Source organism: Leptonychotes weddellii, chromosome 12 (assembly GCF_054177405.1).
Source record: "Leptonychotes weddellii isolate Sample4059 chromosome 12, ASM5417740v2, whole genome shotgun sequence".
Taxonomy (NCBI): domain Eukaryota; kingdom Metazoa; phylum Chordata; class Mammalia; order Carnivora; family Phocidae; genus Leptonychotes; species Leptonychotes weddellii.
The window spans coordinates 81,691,140-81,700,761 of record NC_138380.1 but is presented as its reverse complement, the minus strand read 5'-3'; positions in this window follow the sequence as shown (position 1 = coordinate 81,700,761).

Sequence of the window (9,622 nt, the reverse complement as noted above, 5' to 3'; positions counted from 1 at the left end):
CTTCCACTGAAAGCTGTTTGCACCTCACTCTCTGACCCATGAATTTCCTAATAGGAGTGTCACCCATGTATATTCTGAGATTTTACTCAGCCTATTTTAACTCTACTGCATTTCTTTTTAATAGTCTAGAACCTTCTAAGGCTCCTTAAAAGAAGGTGGAACCCTGGACATCTGAATGAACTGCGGTGGTGTATGAGGAACCAGCACCTGAACTTGGGTATCCTGGGTGGGAAAAATAGCTCAAAATTTCATTTCAAGCCAAGATGGGGGAACAACCCGCTCCTGTTACATTGGTATGAATATTAATAGAACATGCTTAGGACAGGCTTCAACTTTCCGTATTTGGAGAATTACAACCACCACTTGACTGATCTCACTGAAACTATTCTAACCTCCCATCTTTTTTCTACATGACTTACAGCAACCATCTTCCAAAAAGTCAAATGTTGTGATGTTACTACTCTAGAAATTTTTATCACCCTGCTGTTACATACCAGAGAAAGGTCAAACTTTGTAGTATTGACTGCACTGTCTTTCAAAACCCAGTCCCAGCCTAATTTTTCAGTGTCATCATATGTCTCAGCCCATGATTAAACCTATATTTGAGCTGTTCTAAACCTGAGTTTTTTCATACTGTTGAATTTTTACTTACTGGTCCTTCCTTCTGGATTGTCATGAACTCTCTTCTCTGAAAGCTCCTTCTTCCACTCTCAACTTCAAATGTCATCCCAACCTTCCTCCACTGACCCTATGAAAGTTATTTACTCTCTCTTCTGTATTCAGACTCATTTAAAAGCATCTTATCAGATTCTTTTATAATGATATACTTATGTTTCTATCTCTACTGGAGTGAGGGCACCCTGAGAGTGTTGAGTTTGACTTGCTCATCCTTCTATCTCTGGTTCCAAACACAGAGGAGGCAATCTATAAATGTTTGTTGAATGATTTAGTCCACAATGAGTGAAACATCTGGCTACTAAAGCTAAAATGCCCTTTGCCTACATAACAGTCTACATTCACTTTTTTTGTTCTGATCCAGCTGTTTTTTGGACTTAGAAGTTCATTTTATTTATTCATTGTACATCATTTCTTTAGATTTGGCCAATCATTCCACTCTGACACAATGGTTTTATCTTCTTTTTAAAATTTCGAGTCTATTATCCAAGGAATATGCTGCCCCTTCCAACTGCATCATCAGCAACATTTATAATTGTGCCATCAATTTCTTCATCCAAGTGATAAATAACAATTCTGGACAGCTTTTCACATAACATTTATCTTATCCTCCCTAGGATTATATTTTCTTCTCTTGTCTTGTTAACTGGAATGCGAACTCTTCAAGACACACACTGTGGCTCACTCACATTTTTATATTCCCTTAACTTTCTTGAGATTAATAATACTATGAAATGTCCTAATGTCCCCTGATGGTGGTAGTAGGAAGCTAGTTCTGTAATCAAATGATGTAGAATGAGATCACGGCTCTCCACTTGGGGACAGACTTGCGCAAGTTTCTGAAACCCTCCCACCCATATTGATAACATTTTCTCTATACAAAATGTGAATAATATTAGTACCTATATCATAGAATTGTCTTGAGAGAATAAAACATAATATATGTAGAATGCTTAATGCTATCTTTAACACATAGTAAATACTTACTATTTATTAGGGATTATTATTATTATAGGTGTTAGCTGAATAAAATAAAGGCAGGAAATATCAATGTCATTAAATATGCTAATATGTTCATCATATTATGTTATAGCTGCTGATGCTATAACAAAGTGCCACAGTCTGGGTGGCTTAAACAACAGAAATTTTATTTTTTTATAATTCCGGAGGCTAGATGTCCAAAATCAAGGTGTCAGCAGGTTGGTTTCATCCTGAGGCCTCTCTCCTTGGCTTATAGATGGCCACCTTCTCGCTCTCTTCACATGGTCTTCCCTCTGTGTTTCTGTGTCCTAATCTCCTCCTCTTCTAAGGACACCAGTCTCATTATGAATTAGGGCCCACTTCAATGAACTCATTTAACCTTAATTACTTCTTTAAAGACTCTGTCTTGAAATACAGTCACATCCATAGGTCCTGGGAGTTAGTACTTCAACATGTGAATTTTGAGGGGACACAATTAGCAATAGACATCACACACATTATAAGTAATATCTAAGTGGCTTTGGCAGACTGTATAACCATTAACAACTAACTCACTCACCCTTCTTTTAAGAGCATATATCCCTATCCTCTGCAATTTGACTGGAAGCTCCAGGAAGGATAGTCATCCATGCTCCACTGCCATTGGCTCGGCCATGTGGCTTGATTTTGTCCGTGGTGGGTGAGTGTGTGGGGCATACCCCACTCTCAAGCAGAAGTTTGAAGAGCCACTGATGGTTTTCACCACTCTCTTTTTCCTTTCTGTGTGCCACAAGGATAGTATGTCTCAGATAAGGACTGTTCTTTCAGCCTAATACCCCAGTGAAGAGACTGACAAGCAGAGCTGCCAAGATGATGAGCAGCTGCTAATGTGTAAATGCAGGAGAAAAGCAAATTTTTTTTGTCTAAGTCACTGGGATTTAGGATTGTTTATTATTGCCCAGAAGGTGCCTTGTGTGATAACCAACAACAGTGACTTTTTAAAAAATGCATATGTATGCTTATTACTTTTTCTTACAAAAGGCCCAGAAACCCAGTGTACCAGCTATGAGGTCATTCTGATAAAGCTAAACTGCAAAAAAGGAGCAGAGCATCAACAATTTCATGAAGACTTAGGGCCCGTTGGACAAACTCCTTTTCCCACTTATGTGGAAGAACACGCTGGCCTCCCTCACAGTTCAGCCTTCTCTCTTGAATAAAAAGAAATTGACCCCTGCTGCATTTATAGCCCTGCCTCTCCCTGTCCCAGAGAGAAATCCTCTTCTGTTCTCAGAGAATTATAGTGGATGTCGAAGATTAGAACTGTCTGCCCTCACTTGGCAAAGACAAGGACTCCTTAAACCAGTACAACTTCACCCAGACCAGTATCAGTTCCACCAAAACACATGCTAGGTTCACGACGTAATTCAATAACCATATTTCAACGTCCTGCCATTTCCCAGTTACTGAGTGAAGGGGACTATTGAGCTGGACCCTAAAGAGTCAGCAGGATTGGGGCTGCTGGAGAAGGAGAAGAAGGACACTTAAGGCAGATGGCATAGTTTAAACAACAGCATAAAGTATATTCCAGGAAGATGTGCAGTGGAGGATGCTTGTAGCAAAGGGTGCAGGAGTGGCTGCAAATGGTACTGAAAACATAGCCGGAGGGCCATCCCTGACGGCCAGTGCTGGTAGTTCTAAGCCTGAGCACAACTCAAAAAACAATGGGCAAAACGTTCAATGTTATGGAACACAAATTTAGGTATTCATCTCTGATTTTTTAAAATATGTCTCTTCGGGGCGCCTAAGTGACTCAGATGGTTAAGCGTCTGCCTTCAGCTCAGGTCATGATCCCAGGGTCCTGGGATCGAGCCCCGCATCGGGCTCCCTGCTCAGTGGGGAGCCTGCTTCTCCCTCTGCCTCTGCCTCTCTCTCTCTCTGATTCTCATGAATAAATAAATAAAACACTTAAAAAATAAATAAATAAATAAATAAAATAAAATGTCTCTTCAATAAACATGTAATATCACATAGCAGTTAAAAACACAAGCTTTCTATGCAGATGGCCTGGCTTCACGCCACAGCTCCACCATGAGTATGCCCTCATGAACTTGAGTACATGAATTTACCTGGATAAACCTCAGGTTCCTCTTCTGCACAACAGAATGTGATAATAGTAGGGCTTTCCCTCTAGAATGATGGTCATTATATTCAATGAAACTATCTGAGTCAAAGTAAAAGCTCCAGAAATAGTATTTGCTGCTGAAATTATTGCTGCACCGTTGTTCAGAAATGAAAATTTAGTAATTTGCTTCTGTGAGAGTTGGCCATCTGTATCCCTTGGTTTCCGACATCCTAATACAGCTTCATATCTGTCCTGACGTATGGAAGACAAAGCCAAAGAGAGAGCCCCACACATGACACAGGACAGTCAGCAACAGATGTGGCTTGAGCAGAGAGGGGCCCCAGCCATGCCTTTCAGTTTGTGGCTCAGCTCAAACAGGGCTCAGCTCCAACAGTTCCAAAGCAGCCATGGGCCTCACTTTGTGATGCCAGACACAACTCCAGGGCAGGAAACAGAAAGCATCTAGCAACAGCCCTTCAGGAAGCTACCTGGGAAACCATTCCTCTTGATCCCTGTCAAGGCTTCCAGGCAGCTTGAACTGAAAACTGCCTCCATATTAGAAGGTCACATTTTCTCCATGAGAATGTTACTTTCCCTTTCTTTACTGAATCACTGGCTTCATTACTTTGGGGCTTATGAGCTGAAATTTCTGCCTTCCTTGAACCAAACCCTGTGGTTAGATCGTGGTTCTTTTGTACTTATGCTGATTGGTAGTTTTGAAGAAAGGAAGGGGGAAAGGAGGAAAAGAAAATGATGAGGATAAAACCACCAGTTGGCTTTTTCCTCCTTAAATATTTTCTAGCTTAGTTTTAGATAAAACAGTATTTGATCAATGGGTCTTTAAAACAATAGTACTGCACTGTGAGAACTTCGAGGGAGTGTTGTCATGAAAATGGGAAACAGTGCCATCCAGAATCATTTTCCCCCTGTGTGCACAGGTCTTGAATAGACAGCAAATATTGATTTCTGTTTCTAGGCGCTCCCTCATACTTTTTTTCTGAGATTTTAACCAGAAAAACTGCTTCTGTTATTAATCAAATGATCTTAGTAAGACATACTGAGCTGCTTTATGATACAGTATATCATCCTGAATATAATAGCTGTTTTTCATTACTGATGGATTGAGTGTTCTCCTTAAATGTCATATTTTTATGTGGTAATACTGATTATTCTACATACTGGGTTTTTTTTTTAAGATTTTATTTATTTATTTATTTATTTATTTATTTATTTATTTATTTATTTAGAGGGTATGAGCAGGAGGAGAGGCTGAAGGGGATAAAGAGGGAGAGAGAGACTCTTAAGCAGACTCTGCACTGAGGGCCGAGCCCAACACGGGGCTCAATCTCAGGACCCTGAGGTCATAACCTGAGCTGAAATCAAGACTTGGACACTCAAACAACTGAGCCACCCAGATACCTCAGGAATAATGTTTTAATCAAAAGAAATACTCAGATCAACTCTTTCTCTCTCTCTCATGCCTGTGTCCTCTATTTCCTTCTCTCTTTCTTCTTTCCCACATCCATTTGGTTATTCAATCATTTAATCTACATTTATTAGCACTTAAAGAAGCTAAAGAGTTAAAGAGAGGGGTAGACTTGGAAATAATCATAATTGAGAAAGCCCCTCAGTCATAATGGTCAAATTTCTCAGAAAACTCCAGGAAGAAAAATTTTAAGAAATTTAAACACTGAAATGCATAAACCAGGTAAGTGGCTGAAGTTACATGTAATTCTATTAAAGCTTGCATATTTTAATTACTTACAATGACCACAATAACACGTCCATTGCTTTTCCTCCTTCCAGTTTCCAAGTTCATGACTCCCTCCGACTGGGTTCCATGAGTTTCCAGAGACACAGAGTGGCTTGAATGTTGATGTGGAGAATTAAAAAAAAAAAAAAATTATCTTAGTAACTGCTTGATTTGGTTTTGCTTTGTCAGGTAAAGGAATTCATAAACTCCCCTGCCCAAATTTTAGGGTCCAGGATGACCTTGAAGTTTTGACAGCTGGGGCATTTTCTTTTTCATCCCTGAAGCCCAGAAGATGTGAGACTTCTGTGCAGAGAACATCTGAGAGTGGGTCAGAGGCATCCCCGGGCTGTGCATTTGTCCCCACGCTGCTCCTTGCCGTGCGGCTTGGAAGGAGAAACAGAGTGACTTCAATATTCTTCTTCTGAAGGGATGTGAGTGCTCTGACCAGAGTATATCTCTTTTCTAAAAAAGGCAAAAACACCTGCAGAGCAGGGTGAACGAGGGCTGCCATCCGGTAGATCTCCGTTTACACCCACATGGGTGTCCGACTCCTCCAGTAACAAGAACGGCTCTATGTTTACGTTCTGTCAAAGACAACTATCATCTTAGTCACTGGCTCTTAGGGAAACAGCTGTCTTAATTTAGCAAAATACCTTGACAGGCCCCTTGGGATAGCAGCTGAGATAGGCACTGAGAACATTGGTTAGGAAAGAAAGGAAGTAAAAGAGAGAGCTCAACTGCTCTCAATTAGAAAAGGATAGGGATCCGGGAATGGGGAGAGGAGAACGGAAGGAGAGGCGGTTGCCGAAGGAGATGGCCAAGCGTCAAGGGGCAGTTTCCAAGAGACTCTTAGTATTCATGTTCGATCTTAGGCTATATTCTGTGCTATCTATAAATCCCTTCTATCTGCCTAAAATTGCGGTAAAGACCTTGAATAATTTGTTTGTGGAAGCAATGGGAAAAGGTTGGATCCATGTCTCAATCAGTGTCAACTCATGGGTAAGAAGGAATAACAGCAAATGAGGGGCAGAGAATGAGTCAGCAGTGTCTGGAAGTCATGGCTGAAGGTGACTATGAGAATGGATTCCTTTCGGAAATTCACAGTGCACGGAGAATGGAGGCAAAATGCTGGGCATGGCATGGAGGGGGGAAAACAATTCAGAACTAGAGACACATATATTGGGATTACCCAACATGGGAACTCACTGTTGGGGAGTGATTGTTAATGGGGGTTTACAAAAAACCTTTTGGAGTTCCCAAGGACAGAATGGCTGAGTTGAGTAAAAAGGAATTCACCCTTCATGCTGGCAAATGAGCATTTGCCCAATATATTCCATTAATGATGACTAGAGCAGGTAGTTCTTGCTAGATGAACTTCCATTCAAATTCCTTAACATGCCTGCTATGGGGCAGGTACAGTTTATTTAAGAAGGCTATTGTTGGAAGAGCCTTAGGCCCTTCAAAGCCCTTCCCTTTATGGTTCTCTGTGATCGCTCTCCTGCCTTTGAAGGGTTCAGCATTGGAGCATGTGGAGTATCAGCCAGGTAGAGAAGTATGAGAATTACGCTTTCAGGTAGGACCTAAGTAAGTCCAGTATGGCCCAAGAGCGGCTCAGGAGACAAATCCTTAATTAGTACTAGGTTACAGTCAGTAAAAAATAAATCCAATGGTCAAAGAGTATGAACTGAGCCAAATCAGGAGGAAAAACTTGACTGGAAATCAGGAGGGACTGCACAAAGTGGGAGAGATTCTAGAGATGGGACAGAGGTGATTGTCCCCGTTAAACCACTGTGTCCCTAGCCTGCCGGTACTTGCTGTCAGCCATGTGGTTTGGGTTTCTGGCTGAGTTAGTTCAAGTTAAATGTATAGGTTCAGGACAAAGTGTCTTGAGGAAAGAGCCCAGAGAACCCGATGGTGTGGCTGAATCCTCAGGGGAGTGACAGAAACCAATATGACTCAAGCCTTCTTGTTAATTCACCAAATCCATGACCTAGGCTTTGTGGTACAGCGGAAAGCACATCAACTACAAAAGAAAGAAACATGATTGATTGCTAACGCATCTGACAAGTGATTCGTTTTTTATTTCAAGAGACCCATTTTATAGTTCTGAGCCTGTAAACATTAATAGAAAAAATACCGACCTTTCTAGACTATTTGTGAGGATCAAAGAAAGTGTATGCGTGGAAGGGGATTGTGTAATGTTCAGTAAATACTAGTTTGAATCTTCTCCTGCCTCCCTGCTTTCTTCTCTCCCTCTCTCCCTTTCTTCCCCTATTCCTCCTGTTTCTCTTCCACAGTAGGTACCCTAGGAGCATCACTCCCTGAGCGTCAGACCCACCAAGACTTCCTCTTCAGTCTTCGTTTCCAGCACTCACGTAGACCTTGCCACAGTGATCTTCAAGTGCATCAGTCTGCTGGCTTCCTCCCACACCAGCTCAGTGAGGGTGATGCTCCATGCCCACATGGACGTAAGCAGAGGGTGATTGTAACCCTGAGTCAGGGTCCCTCAGGAAAGATGAGCAGAAACCTCAGCAAACTCAAAGCATGTGTTTTATATGTCAGGAAAAAGCACAAGGGAAAACCACCTAGCAACTCTTTCCACTGCAGACTGGGGAGGCCTTGCTGAGAGCACCCCACCAGTCACTGCTCAAGCTTCCCTAAAGGTAACTCATTCCCCTTTGCCCTCTGGCAAATCCATGTTAATAGTCCAAACGATGTGGATTTGAGAACATCCTCTAAAAAGAAGTTACCAGAGTTCTCAAACAGACCATATTGATATTCACGTTGACCAAAATTGTGCAGTATTTCTTTTTTTTTTTTTTTTTTTTTTAGATTTTATTTATTTGCGAGACAGAGAATGAGAGACAGAGCATGAGAGGGAGGAGGGTCAGAGGGAGAAGCAGACTCCCTGCCGAGCAGGGAGCCCGATGTGGGACTCGATCCAGGGACTCCAGGATCATGACCTGAGCCAAAGGCAGTCGCTTAACCAACTGAGCCACCCAGGCGCCCGTTGTGCAGTATTTCTTTTGTAAGCAGATGGGAAGGGCAACTTCAGTCAGGGAAAAGTTTTGGAAGCAGCTGCAGAAGAGGATAACTGAAAGCATGCAACAGGATGAGATCACTCAGGGAGAGAGTGGAAAGCAACATTTCAGAAGCAGACAGGGAAAAATGACACTAAAAGGGGAGCCAGAGTAATAGGAATGTACCAGAATAAACTAGTATCTTTAAAGAAACAAGGCTAAGAATTTCAAGCAATTAAGAGCGATAGGGGGCTAAGAGTACAGTTTAACATACAGGTTAAATAAGATGGAGAAGCCTTTCTATGGTTTCCTCCTTCTTCTAGGGTAATTTCCCAGATTCCTCACTATGCCCAAATGCTTTTCAGCCTCGTCCCACACCGTTCTCTCATTTTCCTACCCCCAGCTCTCTGTTCCAGCCTTTCCAGGCTTTCATTTAGTTCCTCTAATGTACCATGTTCCCTTGTACCACAGGGCCTTTGTACATGCTGTTCTTCTGCCTGGAATACTCTTCCTCTGAAGTGCACTTTACTTGGTCTTTACAATATCAGCTGAAGCATCATTTCCTCCATGAAGCCTTCCCTGAGTGATCCAGACCAAGTCAAATTCCTTAATTATATGCTACAATAAAATCATATTTCTTTCTATCCTAGAACTAATCTCAATTTATAATTATACATTCATTTGTGTTATTTGGTAAAAACATTTCACCCACTGGATTGTAAACTTTTTGAGTGTGAGACTCAAGGAATTCTTAGTACAGCCATCAGGATTTTAACCAGACAACAGTTGTTGCCAATCATAATCAAGTCTGGTGTGGAAAGAGACTTTATGTATTCTCTGCCCATTAGTAACCACATCCAAATCACTGTGGTGTTTCTCCACGATTTGGTACTAAGATACACCCCATGAAGTTGGTGGTTAGGTTGATACAAGGTAAACCATGAAGCAGATTTTCAGGCCACTAGTTCTTTTTTTTTTTTTATTCTTATGTTAATCCCCATACATTACATCATTAGTTTTAGATGAAGTGTTCCATGATTCATTGTTTGTGCATAACACCCAGTGCTCCATGCAGAACGTGCCCTCCTCAAT